The sequence below is a fragment of the Phocoena phocoena genome, chromosome X (assembly GCF_963924675.1).
Source record: "Phocoena phocoena chromosome X, mPhoPho1.1, whole genome shotgun sequence".
NCBI lineage: Eukaryota > Metazoa > Chordata > Mammalia > Artiodactyla > Phocoenidae > Phocoena > Phocoena phocoena.
In genome coordinates this window covers 6,757,259-6,779,234 of record NC_089240.1, presented here as the reverse complement: position 1 = coordinate 6,779,234, position 21,976 = coordinate 6,757,259, and the positions used below count along the sequence as shown (strand labels likewise).

Genomic DNA, 21,976 nt, shown 5'->3' with positions numbered 1-21,976 from the left:
GGCCCTGGCCAGGCTCTCTCCCCCTCTGCTCGTCCACTCCTGGCCAACCTCAGGACCTTTGCATAAGCTGTGCCTTGACCAGGCAACCCTTCCCACTCCACTCATCCCTCAGGTCCCATCTCAAACGCCCCCGGCCCCTGTGACTAATGAAGACACAGACTTTCACGGCTGCCTGGATTTCCCCGCGATACTCATCACTGCTGAGATCCTGTAATCTTTGTGTGCACATACTGGCTTCTCTCCCCCCTCTCCGGTGGGGCTGTACACGCCACGGCAACAAGAACCTCATCTGTTTTCCTCACCGCTGTGAATCCCGAGTACCTAGGCGAGCACTCATCACACAGAGCTGACCAAGTACCTGTTGAATGCATGAATGAATAAGTGAGTGGGTGAGAGGAAGAAGCCCCAGCTAAGCAAGCGTTTTCAGTAGATGGGATATTAGTTGGGGGTAACAGAGCAGAGGCGTGCGGTCTCCGCAGCGTCAGAGGTGGAAAGTTTCACGTGGGTTCCGGGAAAGTCAGTCTCCCGACTTGGCTGGAATTTATGTGCAGGCCAAAGTTCAGCGGGGTCAGTGAATCTGGATGGGTTCTGTGTGGGGAGGGGAGGCAACTTTATTTTCACTAACCTTTCACCTAACTCCATTAGAAACGTAGGCAACAAGCCTTTGTGGAAACAGCAGACCCCCAAGATTCTCACCAATAGGAATTGCAGACATTTTCATAACAGGTTACAGATGCCTCAGACACTTTAAAATACTGCTGACACTCACCACTACTTGGAAATGATGGTAGCGGTTAAAGCCACTGCTAGACAGTGCTATTTAAAATGTTCAAAAAGCAGCTATCAAAGAATTGAGGACTTCTCTGGTGACGCAGTGGTTAAGATCTGCCCGGCAATGCAGGGGACCCGGGTTCGAGCCCTGGTCCGGAAAGATCCCACATGCCGTGGAGCAACTACACCCATGTGCCACAACTACCGAACCTGCGAGCCACGACTACTGGGCCCACGTGCCACAACTACTGAAGCCTGCGTGCCTAGAGCCTGTGCTCCGCAACACGAGAAGCCACCGCAATGAGAAGCCCACGCACCGCAACAAAGAGTAGCCCCCGCTCGCCGCAACTAGAGGAAGCCCGTGCGCAGCAACAAAGACGCAACGTAGCCAAAAAAAAAAAAAAGAATCGAAAGCAGGTCTCAGATGTTTGTACGCTCAGATTCATAGCAGCATTATTCCCAATAGCCAAAAGGTATAAGGGACCCAAATGTCCATCAACAGATGACCGGATGAACAAAATGGGGTCTATCGTACAGTGGAATACGATTCAGCCTTAAAAATGAAGGAAATTCTGACAAAGGTACAACAGAGCTGAAACTGGAGAACATCAGTCCAGGTGAAATGAGCAGACCTAAAAGGACAAATGCTGTATGACTCCACTGATGGGCAGCACCTAGAACAGTCACATTCACAGAGACCAAAAGCAGAGTAGCGGGGGCCAGGGGCTGAGGGTGCGGGCACATGGAGTTAGTCTTGAATGGGGACAGACTTTCAGTCTGAGAAGACGAACAAGTTCCGGAGACGGATGGTGGTGATGGCTGCACGGTAACGGGAATGTACTAACGCCACTGAACTGTGCACCAGAAAATGGGTAAGACGACACACTTCACATCAGGTACGTTTCACCACCATAAAGTAAGGAAGACGGCAGGAGGGTAACAGCACACAGGAATTTTGTTTATGCCAGTACTGGTAACTGCTTCCTTTGCTAACCTACCTAGCTTTGAACGCATTTGAAAATCCTACTCCGAGATGCCTCCGAGGCTTCGATGGGCAGCTGAAGGGGGTCCATACACAGAAAAGGAAGTTTAGGATCCTGGTGTCTGAGAAGGGGACAAACAAGGAAGCTGTTCAAGGAGTGTGAAGTCAGTATCGCCCAGTGGGGACCCGCCGCAGTGCCTCCCTGACACTAATGCTTGAACACTGGGGTTCTGGGAGCCCCTCGGGCAGCTGGGGGCCGCAGGGAGGGGGAACAGAGAGGGCAGGATGGGGTCGCGGCCCAGGGCCAGAGGCCCCGGGGAGGGCGCTGGCAGAGTCTGGGGGGCGGACGCCAGACTGCACGTGGTCCAGGAGAGTGTGGGCTGAGAGGGGCAAGGCAGGGGAGCATGGAGCTGTGCTCCTAAGAAGTGTGAGGAGGGAGAGACAGAAATAGAGCGAGAAGCTAGCGGATCAAGCAAAGGGTTTTGCTGCTGTTTCATAACGCTCTGCTTGTGTTTGCAGCGCTAGACTAAAGGCATTAGGGAGTCTGCAGAAGACAGAGGTGCGAGAGGTTTTGTTTCCTTACAAAGCCTACAGTTTTTAACAGATCCCAAACCACGTGAATTCTTACTGAGCTCACAAAATTAAGCCCACGTTTTCAACATGTTCAGAACCCCCGCTCACAGATGGAAACTTTGAGATGGCCTTTTCCTTTCTGAAGGCTAAATGTCAACAGACAGGAGGAGGGCTTGACGAGAGTTGGTATTTAAAGATGCGAGGCCAGCGAGTGAGTTAAATGGAGGAGGTGTTTCTGGCGCGGAGAAGTTCTCCTGCCCTCCCTGAACCCAAGGAGATCAAGCCATCTCCCCAGTGCTTGTCATTAGAGACGGCCTTCAGTGATCCATCAGCGAAGAATTAGCAAAAGGTTGCCGGGGCCAATCACCTTCCCAGGCTCAGCAGAAAAAAACGCATAGTCCCAAACTTGCTGTAGTTTACAGCACAATTAATAAGTAAGAAGAAATACCAATAGAAGCAAGTAAAATATAGTAAGCCCAGCTTTGGTTCACGGGGGCCGTGAGTACCTAGACGTTTCCCCCTACGAGTCCTCTGCCCTCACCCTGCCCCAGCCACTTCCCCGCCAGCCACGGCCCCCGGAGGCTCTGTTGACAGACCATCCACTCACACATTTACCTAAGCCCTCGTGGGCTTCCCTGGTGGCGCAGGGGTTGAGAATCCGCCTGCCACTGCAGGGGACAGGGGTTCGAGCCCTGGTCCGGAAAGATCCCACATGCCGCGGAGCAACTAAGCCCGTGCGCCACGACTACTGAGCCCGCGTGCCACAACTACTGAAGCCCGCGTGCCTAGAGCCCGTGCTCCGCAGCAAGAGAAGCCACTGCAGTCAGAAGCCCGTGCGCCGCGATGAAGAGTAGCCCCTGCTCGCCGCAACTAGAGAAAGCCCGCGTGCAGCAACAAAGACCCAACGCAGCCAAAAATAATTAAATTTATTAAATAAAAAAATAGACAAATAAGCCCTCCTCGTCTTGCCCTCTCATTAGAAGCCCAGACGATCCACAGCCACACACGGCCAGTGGCTCTCACACTAGACAGTGTGGATACAGAACACCTCAACACGGCAGAAAGCTGCACTGGACAGTGCTCGGTAAGACCATCTCCAAGCGATCCTTTTCAGTCTGCCCTGGTTTATGCTTCAACCCATCGATTTTTTTTTTAATTTATTTATTTTTGGCTGCGTTGGGTCTTCCCTTAGCTGCTCTGTGGCACGTAGGGATCTTCCGGGACCAGGGCTCAAACCCGTGTCCCCTGCACTGGCGGGCAGACTCCCAACCACTGCGCCACCAGGGAAGCCCAATCCATCGAGTTTTAAAAACCAAACCAGTGAGTTCAAATAACCTCTTAAACAGAAAGCCTTACCTAGGGTAGATTAAAGAGGGCGCCTACGATTGCAAGCAGGGTTGGGATAGCAGAGGGGGTGAGGCAGGAAGAAGCTGCCAAGCTCCCCAGTCCAAGCTCACACCCTCTGTGCCCAAGGACAGTCTGAAAGCCGAATCTGTCTCATGCATCAGCTGATCCTACGAGTGCTGGCTGCCCTTGAGTCAGGACCCCCTGTTCTCTTAGAAAACCAAGACCTTCATCTTGGTAAAACTCTTAAGAGGAATCATCTTCCTTTCTATGCACTTACTACCTTCTCATCTGTCCCGAAAGCCATGTCCCCAGTACTCCTCTTCCAAGAACAAGAACTACACCCCCGTCTTTTATCGCACCTCCAGAACCTCTCACTTCCTGTTCGCTTTCAAACACCACATCTTCCCCCACTAAAAACCCCTTCCCCCATACTGGCTTCCTTCCCAAAGGCTCTTCTCCCCTGACCTTTGAGGTTGGACCTCTCCCCCCCGAGACACGTGTACCCACTGCCTCCAGCCTTTCACCCATCGTCGCACATATGCCGCCTTCAGCTGCAGACTCACTGCTCCTACCCTGAAAACCACACCTGGATTCTCACACGTCACCCCCAGCCTCTGGGCGCCAAATCCCACCTCAGCAGCCCCGACAACCCTGCTTCTCTGCTTCCTCCTCCCACCTCCTCTGAGCGTGTGGGCTCCTACAGACACACGCCTGCACAGCTCTCCTCCACGGAGGGTTCCACCTCACGTCTGCCCCTGGTTCCAGGCCATTTCACCAGCTCTCAGCTGATGCCATCCCAACCTCCACGCTCCAGGGCACTCCCGACACCTCGACTACACGTGAAATCCAATCCTGCCATTGTGTTCCCCGGCTAAACCACAGGGCCTCTGGGAGTCAAATATTCGTTCTGCTTATTCTGGAACAGGAGGCCCTCAATAAAACAGCTAACAAATCCAGTCCAGCCGTTCTCTGTAAAGGTGGGATCTGTCCTGTTCCAGGCTTCCGTACACATATTCCAGCTGGTGGGATGTAAAGGGAAGGTGTGCAGAGAGCATATTCAGAGAAGCAAGAAATGGAAAGCAGGGACAGACCCAGGAAGATTACAGTAACCGGCCCCACCCACCGTCTCCCACACTCGCTGAAGAACACTGAGTCCCGGGTGCCTCTGGTGCTAACCAGAGACATCCCAGGCCAAGGAGATCAAAGGGCCATGCGCCCAGCTCCTCCTTGAGTTATTTTTAGATCTTACCAGAGGAGGACAAGAGAAACCGGAGAATTTCCACTCTACCACTGTTCTGGCAGCTTTCAAAGTAGGTTAACAGGAAAAATGATCTGGGCTGTCACTGCTGCTTTTAAATTCTGGCTAATTTTAACCCTTCTCCCAACCCGCTCTCCCTGCCACTCCCAACCAGAAGACGTAGATGCCTCCACCACACTGTCCTAAGGGTTTGACAAATCGAGAAAGAAAACGCAACAACCGTGAAGGAAAGAAGCCGCCCTGGACACCACAGCTAATGGAACGCTCTGGCTTGCCACCATGCACATCAGAACGAGACAAGTGTAAAGAAGAAATCTTGACAGCAGGGCGGCCTCCAAATTACAGATGGGATACTGTCCAAGGCTTCATTGGTTTCGCACTCAGAAATGTTTTTCTCCTAGAAACAATGCTATAAAACGATGATCAAGCTCCCAGCCAGTCTAGATGGCCTTGTAAAGCCTGCAAACGTAACTGAAATGTAAACTGGCCGTGAAAAACGTCCAAGTAGCACACCATAGTGTGGCGATCGTATGCTTCAATGCCAAGCATCTGAATCACCATGCTGTTTCTGGGGGAAGTGGGGTTTCCCCCACGTATGGGGTACCAGCTACTACGGGCAAGACAGGAATGAGTGACATTCCATCTTCCCCACATGTTTTCACCGTTGTCTAGGCTTCAAGAGAAGCAACCATCAAAAACAGCAGGTAAGGGCTTCCCTGGTGGCGCAGTGGTTGACAGTCCGCCTGCCGATGCAGGGGACACGGGTTCGTGTCCCGGTCCGGGAGGATCCCACGTGCCGCGGAGCGGCTGGGCCCGTGAGCCATGGCCGCTGAGCCTGCGCGTCCGGAGCCTGCGCTCCGCAACGGGAGAGGCCACAGCAGTTGAGAGGCCCGCGTACCGCAAAAAAAAAAAAAAAAAACCAGCAGGTAAAAAGGCAAGAAATGGGTCACCCCCCCTTAGTATGTTAAGCCAAGCCTTCCGCAGAAGGCACTAGAATGTAGTTAGCACCAGGGCACAGGAAGAAGACTGTGCGAGCCAAATGCCAGTGGTACCACTTCCCAGCTGTGGGCCCTGCCGTACAATTCCGCTCTGAGAAGCCAAGGCATTTGGCTGTCAGCCAGGCCTACGGTGGGCAGGGCATCTTCCTTTGTCCACCAACACCGCCAGGCTCTGGGTGACTGAGGTGGGGATGCAGAAAAAGCAGGACGTGAACAAAGGTCTCTTCTGGATGACCCAACTTCCCCTCTTCTCCCACCAAGCACAGGGGCACCCTGTACCCCCTCCTTTTATGCTACAGCCCTGCTCTGCTGGGACAGAGCCAGCACCAATCCCTTCCAATCCTGTGGCAGAAATGACTGGTAGAGTTTAATGTACTACCTCTCCTGGGACTCCCAGGATTTTAATTGGAACAAAGTTTCATGTCGAACAAATGACTCTCTAATTGTGGAATACCAGGCTCCAGCAAGCAAGGTTAGATGGGAATAGGGTGCAAATGAAGATCAGATCAGGAGAGAGGAGGAAGTGCGGGTCACACCAGGGAGGTGGTATGGGCCTCAGAACAGGCAGGGATCACACGCTGGTTCCGGAAAGGGCCAGAGAGTCAATACTTCAGGCTTCCAGGGGCCAGAGGGTCTCTGTTGCAACAGCCTGTGTAGGGAATAAGCAACCACAGACAGTATCTAAATGAGTGGGTGTGGCTGGGTTCCAAGAAAACTTTGAATTTCATATCATTTTCATGTGTCACAGAACAGTATTCTTTTTTTGGCCGTTTAAAAATATAAACCCATTCTTAGCTCGCAGGCTGTACAAAAACAGGTGGCAGGCCAAGTCTGGCCCCTGCCTTCAAGGAAGCCTATCTCAAGCTCTGCCTCAGGAGATGCTTTTGGAATCGGACACCGTCATTCTTCCAGGGCTCCCACGTACACAGCCCTGGCGTCTAGCCGCCGGCCCGTACCCCACGACTCCCGAGTGTCCCTGCGGAGTCCTAAGAATGAACAGTGTAATGCACTCAGGGTAAAAAACCTTCCACTGTTGAGAAGCACGGTGCAGCCCTGGGAGAGAGGGTGGGCTTCGAAGTCCCAGTTCCGAGTGGTAGACCCGGTACGTCACTGCCCTGACCTCAGTTTCCCCGCTTGCAAAACAGGAAGAGCCTTTCTGGATTTAGATTTGTTGTGCAGGCTCAAAAACAACTACAGAAAGTACCCAGGACACTGCCCTGCGGTCAGCGGGCACCCAAAAAGTCACAGGTCCAACACGAACGATTTTTATCCTTATCTCCCGTCCTCTCCCCCACCCCACCCCCACCTCGAGGCTCAGTTACATCCCTATTCAAGCCCCAAAGTTCAGGTTCAGGTGTCAACCTAGGGATGTGACCCTGGCACTGAGAATGAACCAGGTACACGTGGATGAAGCCACCGTCCAAACAGCAGAGGTCACAGGCAGGACAGGCCACTCAGGTTTCAACAGGCAGGAAGTCACAGAGAAATCCCCTCCCCGCAGATTAAACTCTCAAACACACGAAGGAGCGCTGGTTCCACCGGGGGGGGGGGGGCCTTCGTCCGGCTCTCCCGGGCCACTTCCTCGTACACTGCTCTGCACCCAGGAATCTCAGTCCCTAGCCTCTATCTTCAGCTCTCCCTCACCACTGTATAGAGCATGCACAGCTTGCAACAAAGACTGTTACCACGTGCAGCAACAAAACAGCAAAGGATAGCTGTTGAGACAACGTTTCTTTAGGAGACTAAGTGCTGATGGTTTTTTAACCTGACGGGCAATTGCAGTCATTCCGCGACTAGCTTAAGCACTCGGCCAGTTCTACAAAGCTCATGGCAAAATCGCTGAGTGTCAGAAAATATTAAATGACCACCTGGATGTGCTTTTCACTGAGCTCTGTTTATGAATGGAGAAATAGTTCACATTACTTAGAGCGATGGCTTCTGATCATCTCCAAGCAAGATTCCCTGGAGAGCAACGCAGAGCGAGGTCATTCAGCAGCAGCATGTGCGCTGTATACATTTCCCTTTCGCTGGAGGGAGGAAAACCACCTATGTCAGTTTCAACCAAGGTGAAAAGACTGACTTGAGATACTACTGTTTCCAAAACTTTCCTTACCTCTCAATAGTCAGAAGGACGCATTACAAGTCTGCCCTTTGGCTATCTCCATCTTTGTCTCTATGTTGGCCCTTGAGAAAGGGTGGGCCGCTGTACGTTGGCTGTATTTTCCCTCCCGTATATATGCATTCTTCTAACAAAAGGCAGACATTCGGCCACGCCACAACCCCATCTCACGCTTTCTCTTGGTTGGTTGGTTGGTTGTTGTTTGGGGGAGGGGAAGAGGCTAAGGAGAGTGAGAAAAGGGAAAATATATAACAGAGAGGACAGCGCCCCACTTCCTCTGATATCAGCCACACTGCCCGCTCACCTCGGACGCCTGGTTCTTAGCTCTGCCGGAGCAGAGACAACAGACAGGGACACGTTTTCCGGAACTGATCGCTCTGAAACTGCTCTCCCCGAAACTGCTCTCCCCGCACGCAAAGTGACACCATGTCCACGCACGAGGAGCTTCTACCACCACGTGAGACCACGTGACATATTTTCAGAGCAAGCTTCAAAGTATGAAAGCGGATCCGAACCCTTTGTAAAGGAGCTTTATTGAGATACGGATCACATACCACACAATTCACCCACTGGAAGTATACAGTTCAGTTGCTTTCAGTATATTCACAGAGCTGTGTAACCCTGATCAGTACAATCAACCTTGGAACATGTGCATTATATCTCCCCAGAAGCAGCCCTGGACCCCCTCCTTCAGCAGTCACTACCCAAAGCCCCGGTCCTAGGCAACCACTCATCTACTTTCTGACGATGCAAACCCTTTTTTGTTCAGCCCGCAAGCCTCTGCTGTAAGTGTCTGACAGGCTCCCTGGTACCAACGGCCCTCGCAGCTCACTTCCCAGTCTTATCACATCTCAGGGGCGCGAGCCAGTACAGCAGCCTGGCTCCGGTTTCCATAAGCCGCCGTGGCTTCTGCAATTTCATTCCACGCCTCACTCACAGGAGCTCCTCGAGGCCCAGACTGCAAACTACTGTCCTGAGTTCCCAAGCAGCAGCTCGCGGAAAACCCCCAGGAGGGCAACACGCCGTAACGTGGCTCTCGAGGTGAAGCGCTGCCACCACCACCGCCCCCCCAACAGAGAGTCACACCACTCTGCGGTGCCTCACGACCACCATTAACCATTTCCAACTCGCCACCTTCACGGCAAGAGAGGTGGGAAAGAAAAATCATTCGGCCACATTCCATGCCATGGGAGATTCATGTCCGTTACACGCTTCGTTTACGTCTCCACTTTCCTAGCCAGACATGTGGCAAACCATCCAAACGGAAGAGAAGAAAGAAATTCCAAAGTGAGGTCTAAGTGGGGTGGGTAACAGCAAACACAATAACAACCGTCACCGAAGGGGAGAAAAGAGGTTGTCCCATCCGTCTACAAAACAAGGGGTATGGGAACTGATTAAGTAACTGAATCCGGGGCCGGTGGTTTCGGGCTGTGATGGACGAGCTGGCGGGCTTTCCTCCCCATTATATTCTCCATCAATCTGCCCGGAGCTTGAAGGGGAAATGGCTTCTCTCATCTGAGCATTGCAAACAAAAGGAGCATGCCCCACATGGGGCTCAGGCACTGCCTGCACCTGGATTTTAACCACCCAAAGCATCCTCCTGCCTCCCGGAGGGGGGGCTGCTGCCACCTGCCCCGTCCACTTCGGCCGCCAAGAAAGTCAAGGGGAATCTTCCACGGGTGCCTGTTTGACAGCCTCAACTCATTCCGTCCCCTTCTGCTCCATTCATGCTCCACTCGAGTTTTGCGAGAGAAGATATTACTCACGCTTATCTTTAAGTCATAAATGAGTACAGGCAGACACTGGTGAACTCCCAGTAATGACAGTGGATGACGTAACCATTCTGCGCCGTACTGATGTCCTGGTTTTGCTGCTGCTCTAAGCTTATGTAAGACGTCACCACTGGAGGAACCTGGTTGACAGCACACAGGACCTCTCGGCGCTATCTCTGCAGCTTCTTGTGGTCTATAATCAACCGAAATAAATCGTTTTCAATGAAAATTACCTAAATAAATTTAAAAAAATCAAACAGTCTCTGTTACTGGTCCTCTGGAGAACTAAAAAGCGGCAAACTCAAAGGAAGCCAACGAATCCTCAGAAGGTCTTCCTGGTCGTTAAAAACTCAGTGCCACAGACACAGGCAGTGAACCAGGAAAAAAATCTCTTTCAGTAACTAGCAAGAAAAAAGGTCTCCTACTGCCTTAAAATGTAATATCCTGCAAGTACTTGACGTGAACAATCTGAAAATGAAATTAAGAAAATATCATTCACAAAAGCATCAGAAAGAATACACCCGAAACTCTAAAACATAAACCACGAAAAAGTGCCAACATTACAACTCAACCTCCACTAAGCCTGACGTTCCATAATGCTGAGTCATGCTCAGCTCCCTTCCCAGCAAGGCCCTGCAGGAATTAAGTTGGTCTTCCATCATCATCAAAAGCTAACAGGTGGGGCTTCCCTGGTGGCGCAGCGGTTGAGAGTCCGCCTGCCGATGCAGGGGACGCGGGTTCGTGCCCCGGTCCGGGAAGATCCCACATGCCGCGGAGCGGCTGGGCCCGTGAGCCATGGCCGCTGAGCCTGCACGTCCGGAGCCTGTGCTCCGCAACGGGAGAGGCCACGGCAGTGAGAGGCCTGCGTACCGCAGAAAAGAAAAAGAAAAAAAAAAAGCTAACAGGTGACACCAGGACCACATCCAGTTGCTACAATGCATGGTATTAAAAATGAGTGATCATTAAGGAGCACACACCCACCCAATCAATCACCCATCTAGTCTCTCAATCATGTATATATAAGCAATAGAGGAAAGCAGTCACTGGCAGCTGGGAGCTGGCCTGGCACTCACGGTGAGGCTGCAGCCTTCTCCTGTTGGAACATAAACAATTCAGAGACCACTAATCTCAGACAGGGACCCGATTCCATAAACCCTGCCCAACTCTTTTAAGGTCTTCTTAGCACCCTATGACTGAGATGTCCCACGGTCCCCTCAATGCAATTCAAGGTCAACAAACCCAACCTCATCCAACTACAGCTTTGTGTGTTCCTGGAGACTATTTGGCTGAAGGACATTGTACCTAGGAATGCAGATGAGGACAAATGCCTTTTAAAGAATGAGTCTCAGCATACAGATGGCCAACAGGCACATGAAAAGATGCTCAACATCACTAATTATTAGAGAAATGCAAATCAACACTACAGTGACGTATCACCTCACACCAGTCAGAATGGCCATCATCAAAAAATGTATAAACAATAAATGCTGGAGAGGGTGTGGAGAAAAGGGAACCCTCCTACACTGCTGGCAGGAATGTAAGTTGGCACAGCCACTACGGAAAAGAGTATGGAGGTTCCTCAAAAAACGAAAAATAGAGTTGCCATATGACCCTGCAATCCCACTCCTGGGTATATATCTGGAGAAAACTATAATTTGAAAAGATACACGCACCCCAATGCTCACAGCAGCACTCTTCACAGTAGCCAAGACAGGGAAACCATCGAAATACCCATCAACAGATGAAGGGAAAAAGAAGATGTGGTGTATATAGATACATAGATACATATACACACACACACACACACACACACACACACACACACACACAATGGAATACTACTCAGCCACAAAGAAGAATAAAATAATGCCATTTGCAGCAACAGGGATGGACTCAGATTTTAAAACTAAGTGCAGTTAAGTCAGAAAGAGAAATACCATAGGAAGTCTAAAATATGACACAAATGAACATATCTATAAACAGAAACAGACTCACAGGCATAGAGAACAGACTTGTGGTTGCCAAGGGTGGGGGGAGGGACGGGGGGAGGGATGGATTGGGAGTTTGGGATTAGCAGATGCAAACCAGTACATACAGAGAATGGATAAACAACAAGGTCCTACTGTAGAGCACAGGGAACTGTATTCGATATCCTGGGATAAACCATAACGGAAAAGAAAATGAAAAAAATATGTGTGTGTGTGCATACATATATATAAAAAACTGAATCGCTTTGCTGTACACCTGGAACTAACACAACATTGTAAATCACCTATACTTCAATTAGAAAGAGTCTCACACTTTATCTCACCTGAAACAGACAAGATGAAACCGCTTACAGAACTTATCTATATGAACTGCAAATCACAACAAAGCACTTTCCTTTCAATTTTTAAAAACTGACTCTACCACCATCGGAAGCCACCCATCCTTTACCACTTAGGTATTTTTAATGAAACGAACTGCGTGTATTTGGTTTTAAGACCAAGTTGAGAAGTTATTAACTTGACACGGTGGTGGTTACATGTTCCACCAAGTGGCACGGAATATTCCCATCACTGCAGAAGCTGTAATTGTAAATCTGCCGTTTGTTCTTAAAACACCTACTCAATGACGGAGCTCCAGCGTCCAGCACCCACAACACCTGAAGGCAAAGGAAGGAGCTGCTCAGAAAAGCTTGTGTTCACGGATTAAAACAACCTGAAACATATACACAAACGCAGCACCTCCTCATACTACCTCGATTCTCTTTCTAGCATCACTTGGGGGAGGGGCTGTCCTGATAAAACCAAGCATCATCCGGGAGTCCGGACACCACGGACGGGCTTCCATGGTGGGTCAAAACATGTTTCGGATGAGGTACAGTGGATTTTTCTCAACAAGCAATTTAAGGCATAGATGTTATCCTCATCTTAAACGGTATCATTATACCTTGAAAAGATTCTGTTGGGTTAGACCATTATACTCTGCCGGTACTTGACGACTTTTGATCTGAAATGGGGATGCCGCTCCATTCAACCTAATATGGGTGCAAAATAATTTTTTAATATATAAAACCAAAGTCCAAAATTTGGTTTACAACTGTGCCAGCGTGGAGATGCAAAGTTCTTCCTTTCAAGAAAGAAAGAACCTGCCCATCCTCCATGGCTCTGTTCTGAGCAGCGCCACGACTGAACAAGGCCATTTCTCTCTACCCCTCAGGCAATCTCCACTCCAGAGCTCACGGCCGGGAGGGGGGGGGGGGGGGCCTGACTCAAACTTTATCAGATACGCGTCGAGGTCCTGAGGCTTTCCTTACTCAGTCCTGTCCCCCATTTATCTCTCACAGGCCTTTGTCCCTCATTAAAACACTTGAACCTCTCACTGCATCTCCAGAGGGACCAGAGGACACAACTATCGAGGCTGGCCAAAAGGTTCGTTCGGATTTTTCCGAAACCCGAACTTTGGGGCCAACCCAATGTTACAACGCTGACTGCTTTCAGGTCGTTAAAGTCCCTGAAAATAGACACCTGTGTATGTGTGTGTATCTAATACCCGGGGACACACACTGTGTATACACACAGAGTCAATTTTCATGATTTGAGGATACAGTATTCGTGAATTTGCCTATCTGCTAAAATCTATCTGTAACCCCAGATCCAGACCTGAGGTGGTGTGGTCACTTGAGGACCAAGCACGGGGTGAGAAGGTCGAGCCGCTCGGTGCACACGTTCCCAGCTCAGGTGGAATGAGGCCTCGTGCTACCTTCTTGTTTCAGCTCCCAGGCCGTAAACCAGTGTGCTCTCCGTGGGCTATTTACTGCCACGTGTTTTGCATTTCTGGGCTTTTGTTGGTGACATCTCTGCTTAGAAGAGCCCCCAAGCACGGTGCTGCAGCGCTGTCCGGTGTTCCGAAGGGCAAGACGGCTGTGCTGTGCGGTAGGGAGGGAACACGTGTGTTGGAGAAGCTTGGTTCAGGCATGAGCTACAGGGCTGCTGACGGCGACTTCAACATGGATGAGTCAATAAGGTGTCTTTAAGCAGAAACACACGTAAAGCAAGGTTATACAGTGATTGGTTGATGAAAATAACGTGACCAGAGGCCTGCAGGAACCGAACCCTCTGTTTCCCCTAGAAGCAAAGCTTCTACGAGGTCTCGGCAACTGTACGTTCAACTACCGTGAATAAGGAAAATCGACCACAGACATAAGCCACGTAAAGATGTAGCCATCATTAATCTCCACTCGACCTAAAAAAAACCCTAAAACCATTCTTCTGTGTCTTCCTGTTACACAGACATCCCTGTATGGAAGGACACGGTGGCCCCTCCCACGCTCGGCTTTTCCCCTGTGATCATCCCTTTATGATCCCTTCACTACATCAGGGCAAAAGCTAAGCGACTTCACGTGTAGGCCCTCTGCCCACAGCCCTTCTGTACAGGCGAAGTTTGGTTCCAACAAACAACAAGGGCAGCTACGAATGGAAAAAGCCGGAGCCAAAGAGAATGAAATGACAGACGATGGGAAGCGGAGATAAACCCCTGCCCTCTCTCTGGAGCGCATCCGCCCTAGCAGGCATCCCTGCAGCCCCCTTTCCATTGGCACGACTCCACCTTGCTGGGGAGGAGCTCTCAGAGAAGCTCTGGACCCCGTCTGCACTTTTGAAGTGAGAAATGGACGGCAGAGACACAGTACTCGGGGCAAGAAGCCAACGCCGGTTACAAAACACGGTGTGTTAACTCTTTTTTCCTCTTTTATAACTCCCCTAAGAACAGATGTAATAATGTTTCCAAGAAAGCAAACCAGCAGAAAAAGAGGGCTAAAGGTAGAAACTTCTTCCGTAATGTAAGCCATCCTAACAGTGAACCAGTTTAACATGGCTGCTTTCCTGGAGAATTGTTCTGACCCAAATTCTGAAGGGACCAAACACAGCAACCAGGAAGGGAATCTTCTTAAAAGGCACCAAAGCCTATTTAAACAAATCTGCAAAAGATTACTGATTTTTCAATGAAGATTCTCAAGCTATATATTTTAATATAAAAAATTTAACTACGGCTTTTTTGTTTTGCTTTGTTTCTTGTTTGTCTGGTCGGTTTGGATTTTACACCAAAGAGTCTATGACCTGATTCCCCAAGGACTTTTCAGAGAAAAAAGCAGAAAAAAAAATCCCTCCATATGTGATGCTTGTCACATGTGGTACAAGCTTGTATATCCTCCAAAGAAAGCTTAGATAATGAGATAAAGGTAACCGTATTCCTCGCTTCTATTTAGACTAAGTGTCTGAACTTGATTTTCTCCAACAGGGTCCAAACTGGCCTTTAGTTAAGTCACATCCACCTGACTAGATAATCAAGAAATGCTCTCAGACCTCAATTCTAAGACAACCCCACAGAATGGAATCTGCTGGAAGGTGGGCCTTTCCCGACTCCTGTTCAAGGCAGTTTAGCCATTAAGAGTTCCAGGGAACATAATTATTACAGCGCATTCCCTAATAGGTGACAAGAGAACATTCCAAAGACAGCTTTCTGGCCACTGGGTTTCACCATACACAGTTTTCACCGCTGCGAGTGATAGAGCAATCCCCCATAATACCAGTAACTCAAACTAGGGGCTGAGGACAGTCTTGAAAACGGATACATCACATTGTGTGCTGGAACCTTTTGGAGAGCATGTGTCCCAAGTGATCAGCTGACAGAAGAAAAACGATGGTTCCTTTATTCTCTTGGGGCCAGTGTCAAGTGGGTGGTTAATGATAGCATTAGGCCTAAAATTCAATGCTTCTGCTCCTATTCAAGGGCTCTTTCCAGGGAAACTTCAGTCTTGGTATCGGACCAAAAAAAAAAAAAAAAAAAAAATTATAACCTACAGTTATATGGGTCTTCTTTGATTTCATGCAGTTAATCTTGGATACGGTCAGGAACTGACTTGCATTGGCTCAAATAACCCCAATTTCCAATCAGGAGGACCCACCTACTTGTAAAAGTCTTCACTCCCCATTATACGTGTTCCACAGGCAGACCGTGAGCGCAGGTACCCTGTGAGAAGTCAGATGCCAGGAAGGTCATGGGCAACTCTCCACTGATAAATTACACAATCATCAAAGGAACGTGGAGACGGCTTGTAACGCCAGTTCCCAGTTCTTTAAACCACAGTGAAGCGAGAGGAGAAATACCATCTCCATCAAGCATAAAGAGTTCCTAGAGAGTGTTCTGGAAAGCTGAATGAGACACTGCCCCGTGGCACCGACAAGAAGAAGGCTGGAAGTAAGTGACCACTGGAATCTCCCTCAATCACACTGGCTGAGTCACAGGTCACAAACTCAGCCTATTGCCAAAAGTTTACTGTCTGTCCTCGAAAGCACATCTTCTAACATATCCCCTGCGTTCCCCACGGCTTCACCCGGCCGCTCCTCTCCCCTTCGCGCACGCACACACCCACCCACCCACCCCCGATCTCAACAACATTCGACTCCGTAAGCGACAGTAACGTGAATCACGTTCTGCCATGAGACAAGAATCGGTGCTCAGGACGTCTCGCTACAGGCACGCCCAACAGAAAGGGAAGTTCCATTTCCTCCTAAGTGCCTTTCAGCTCAACTTGTTCGCCGTGAGTTACCAGTCCAGGTGCCTCTTGAGGGGAGGGGTGTGTCGGGTCTAACAAGGTGCGGGTCCCCTTCCCCAAACCTGACTCCAGTTTCCTAACCACTAAGTTCCAAGGGATGGGCTCCTTTTCATGTAAGTTGTATTTTAGACAGAAGGACAGCTGGAAAAATTACCAAGGCTGGTAGCATAACGTGACACACTGCTAGACCTGCATGTGGAAATGCGGCAGCTCAGGGCCTTTCTCATTTTGTAGTTCACATAATTTTCATTTAGTTCACATACTTCTATTTTCATCTCCTCTTTCACTCCATGCGACTTCCTAGGTCACCTGCTTTGTCAGACACACCAACTTGGTGCCCTCACAGCCCAGGAGGTGACAGGGCAGCCAACAAGGTGGTAGAGAAGAACTGACACCCCAAAGGCACAGAGAACAGATGGTGGTGGCCAGAGGCGGCGGGAGAGGGGATGTGGGTGAAGAGCATCAAAGGTGCAGACTTCCAGCCATAAAATAAGTTAAGTCCCGGGACCTCCCTGGTGGTCCAGTGGCTAGGACTCCGCACTCCCAATGCAGGGGGCCCGAGTTCCATCCCTGGTCGGGGAACTAGATCCCACATGCCACAACGAAAGATCCCGCATGTGCGACTAAGATCCAGCGCAACCAAATAAATAAATACATAAATAAAGAAGTTAGTAAGTGAGTGAGTAAGTCCTGGGGATTCAACGTAATACATGATTGTAGTTAACAATACTGGAGAGTATATCTGAACGTTGCTAAGAAAATAAATCTTAAAAGTTCTCATCACGGGACTTCCCTGGTGGTGCAGTGGTTAAGAATCCGCCTGCCAGTGCAGGGGACACGGGTTCAAGCCCTGGTCCGGGAAGATCCCACATGCATCCCACGGGAGGAGCAACTAAGCCCGTGTGCCACAACTACTGAGGCCGTGTGCCACAACTACTGAAGCCCGCGTGGCCTAGAGCCCGTGCTCCGCAACGAGAGAAGCCACCGCAATGAGAAGCCCGCGCACCGCAACAAAGAAGAGTAGCCCCCGCTCGCCGCAACTAGAGAAAGCCCGCGCGCAGCAACGAAGACCCAACGCGGCCAAAAATAAATAAATAAATAAATATTTTTTTTTAAAAAAAGTTCTCATCACAAGAAAAAGAAATGAGTAACTGTGATGATGGATGTTAACTAAACCTATTGTGGTGATCACATCACAATGTTTACATATATCAAATAATTACGTTACACACCTTCAGCTAATACGTTATATGTCAATTATATCTCAAACTTTAAAAAATGAAATGAAAATAAAGAAGGACAGTTGAAGGACGGAAATGTCTCTGTGGGTCCTGACCCTTCCCCGCCCCTGCATCCCACAAGCCAGGAGATGTCTTTTCTCAACAGGGAATCAGGAAGAACAAAAGCCTTGCTCTCACAACTACTGTACTAAAGACACAATCAAGGAGAACCATTTCATCTAAACAGCACTCAACCGAAGGAGAAAAGAGAGAACGAAAGAGAGAAATAGAACGTTCCGCACAACAGAGTTACTTCCGTAACTTGCTGGTCGCCCCAAGAGGTGATACTTGGCTGATCTGATGATAGCCAATTCTAGGTGACACAGCATCCTCTAGAGCAAGTGCTTCCCCAGCCAGCTTTTCAGCAGAAAATCTCGATTTGCTTGCTGTGCACGACGATGCGGGTGGGAATAGACAGGCTTTTTCTTTCGCTCACTCACTCACGGTACCGTCCTCTGCTTGTCCCGCCAGCGAGTCAAATACCCTGATTTTTTTTTCATACATTTCAATCACCAAAATAAAACAACACTCGTGTGGGAGGAGGAAGGAGGCTGTCAGCCTCTCAATGACACGGCTCCCTCATCTAATGAGGTCAAAACTTTCTTTTGGGGCTTCCCTGGTGGCGCACTGGTTGAGAATCTGCCTGCTAATGCAGGGGACACGGGTTCGGGCCCTGGTCTGGGAGGATCCCACATGCCGCGGAGCAACTAGCTCCGTGAGCCACAACTACTGAGCCTGCGCGTCTGGAGCCTGTGCTCCGCAACAAGAGAGGCCGCCATAGTGAGAGGCCCGCGCACCGCGATGAAGAGTGGCCCCCGCTTGCCACAACTAGAGAAAGCCCTCGCACAGAAACGAAGACCCAACACAGCCAAAAATAAATTAATTAATTAAAACTCCTACCCCCAACATCTTCTTAAAAAAAAAAAAAAAAAAAAAAAAAACTTTCTTTTGGCCACAAAGCAACCGAGTGTCAACACGCTAAGCATCAGCCCCCAAAGACTGGAAACAGAATTTACAGCAAGATACAAAAGGCTGGTCCATGGAAACGTGATAAACGACCCTTAACCATGCAGCACAACGCACACTGCAAAGGACACCATGAGCAACTGACCCATAATTACCACGCGCTTGCTACGGTGCAGGGCCGAAAGGACACCTAAGGCGCGATCTCTGCTATCAAGAACTTGCAGTCTTGCTGGTAAGGAAAAAGAAAATACATGCGTAAGAGAAACAGTGGGCAAAAGGCCACCTGGAAAAAAAGAGTATTAAGCTCATAATGGAAATCTCCTAATAAAACACAGATTTTCCAACACCAAATAAATGGTCCATTTATTAGGCTGTACAATAGCAAAAAAAAAAAAATTAATAAAATTTAAAGAATTAATACAGTACAAAGCCAATGAGAATAAGTCACAGAAATCACAGAAACCTAGCCAAGACCCTTGGGTTGTAACTTGCTTCCACACAGCCATCTGTGAGAGATTAAACAACTCCTTTTTCCTCGGGAGGGCTTTATGTCTTTATATGGAAAGGACTGCCAATTGCCCTTCCCAGTGGAGACAGTCCTGCAAGATGTGGTACTCAAACTTCAAAGTGCACGACAGTCACCTGGAAACTGCATTTGTGCAGGGCTCTTCAGCCTGGGCACATGTGGACCCAGGCCAGGTAATTCCTTGTGGGGGACCGTCCTGTGCACTGTTCCATGCTGAGCAGCATCCCTGGCCTCTACCCACTAGATGCCAGGAGCACCCTCTCCCCTAGTTAACTACAACAGAATGTCTCCAGATCTTGCCAGATGTCCCTGGGGGGACATGATTGCCCCCCCCCACCTGCCCAGCTGAGAACCCCTGTTCTAAGATGGAACCAAGGAAGCTACATATTTCACAAGCACCTGCCGCTTCCGACATCCACCTACGGGGCTATTTTCCTGGATATAACCGGGTGCATCAGTCATGTCCACTGGGGTCATCTTCCTTCCCACACACCAACAGGGCAGAAGGTATCACAATCCCGCTTCTTCCCTCTTGCCTCTTAACACACGTGCCTTTTGCCCCCTTTGCTGTGTGGCTCTGCATGACCTCCCGACTAGAACAGCCCTCCCCAGCCCATGGATGTGGGATCTGGCCACGTCACTTGCTCTGGTCAACGAGCATTAGTGGGAAGGACAGGCAGAGGTTTTAAACGTGACTGCGTGAGGTAGCTTGGCTTCTTCTTATACCAGATAGGAGGGGCAGAAGTACATGCCCCAAGAGGCTACTAGCCTCAGAAGGAGGAGATCAGGAGCTCAGTCCTAAACCCAGCCCAGAGCCTGACCAGGCCTCCCTGATTCCACCCAGCTGAGCCCAGAAGAGCCACACCTCACCACCCACTGACCAGTAAGCAAGAAATAAGTGCTTGGTGCTCTTTTCAGCAGCACATATATTAAAACTGGAAAGATACAGAGATTAACATGGCCCCTGTACAAGGGTAACAAAAATTCATGAAGCATTCCATAATTTTGATGGAAACTAAACTTTCGGCGGTGAGCACGCTCCAGCATACAGAGATGTCAAAATACGGTACTGTACACATGAAACTTACATGTCATAAGCCGTTACCTCAATTTTAAAAAGTTCTGTAAAGAAATAAGTGCTTGTTTCTGTAAGCCTTTGTATGCGGGGGTGCTGTTTGTTACACATCATCAGCAAAGCAGAAAGCTGACTAATACACTCCCCAAATGTTTCTGAACCAAAATGCTGATTAACAAGTGGATATTATTATGACTTCTCTGTCCCTACTCCCACCTGTCTTCCTCCACTCTTGTATGGAGCCACAAACCCACCAGTTCAGTCCCCATAAAGGCACACATGGTATCTTTGAAGTCCTGGGGGCCAGGTCCCACTCTTCTCACATCGTGGTGGTCTTTCCCACAGCTGACTCAGACTCTGAGACACTAACTCCAGGGAACAGTTCTGTCAGAGTCCCCGAGAGACCCTCAAACTGACAGTGGCAGGGCCACCCACCAACTATGGAGTTCTTGGGAAGGAGAGGCTCTAGACATACAAATGTGTTCGATCAGCACCAAAAATCCTAGGTCCTTCCAAGACAGAAAAGAACCGGGTGTGCTCAGAGGTAAATCAAGACTCAGCCAGTGGCTGCACCTCAGTGAAACGCAGGCACACCGACCAAACAGCTCCATGACTTCTGAATCATTCAAGAGACAAACAGCAAATATTAAATAAATATACAAACCTTGCAGGGCTCAGAGGAACAAATTAAGAGACAGAAACAAAGGAAATAAGTCTCCTTGAAGACTGTCAAATGGAGCCAGAGAATAATGGCCCCCAGACAGTCCCATGCCCTAATCCCTGGGCCCTGTGACAGTGTTACCGTGCATGGCAAAAAGCACTCTGCAGATGCGATGAGGTTAAGGATGCTGAGGAGGGGAGATTACCTTGGAATTGGGGGCGGGGGGGGGCGGGAATGTAATCACGTGAGCCCTAAAAAGTGGGCAATCTCTCCAGGCTGTGGTCAGAGAGACACGTGACCGAAGAGGAATGATCAGAGAGATGCTGCACTGCTGGCTTTGAAGACGGAAGAAGGGGCCACGAGCCAGGGAATGCAGGAGGCCTCTAGAAGCAGGAAGAGGCAAGGACTGGCTTCTCCCGAAAGCCTCTGGAAAAGAAGGCGGCCCCACTGACACGGTGAGACCCATCTCAGACTTGTAACCTCTGGAACTGTAAGATAACAGAGTGGAGTTGTTCAAGTCAGGAAGTTTGGGGTCATCTGTCCCAAGAGTGACAGGAAACTAACACAGGCAATTATAAGATCAACGGAGAAAACACACATGACCTTCAGCCTTACCAATAAGCTCTTTGTTCAAGGCACAGACACCCCAGAAAGTCGTGCCTATGGAGAGCTGGAGAAAAATCAGCCTCCATATTCTCCCACCTGACCCTGGAACGGTAATTTATGGCTCTACACAGGCAGAAGGCTTATAAATTCAGAAAAGTAAACAACTCTACAACTGTTTCAGTCTAAGCCTGCGTTGTGGCTTCAGGGAGGCCCCAGAACGCAGCCAAAGTCTAGCTGGTTGGAACCCCGTGACCCCAGAGCAACTTCACACTACCCTCTTGGGAACTACAGGCTTCCTATGTCTCACACCAAGAAAGGACCCTCTAAAATCCCATCCAGGGACTTCCCTGGTGGCTCAGTGGTTAAGAATCCGCCTGCCAATGCAGGTTCGAGCCCTGGCCCGGGAAGATCCCACATGCCGCGGGGCAGCTAAACCTGTGCGCC

The 21,976-nt window shown here is 49.6% G+C and overlaps 1 protein-coding gene and 1 non-coding gene across 2 annotated transcripts in view; one reads left to right on the top strand and one right to left on the bottom strand.

The window, feature by feature from the left end:
* The window catches only part of TBL1X (transducin beta like 1 X-linked), a 226,920-nt gene that overhangs the window by 186,847 nt on the left and 18,097 nt on the right, over positions 1–21,976 (bottom strand). The window lies entirely within an intron of this gene.
* Positions 20,096–20,197, top strand: LOC136143130 (U6 spliceosomal RNA). Its single transcript, XR_010657837.1, has one exon. It is a non-coding gene; the product is annotated as a U6 spliceosomal RNA (small nuclear RNA).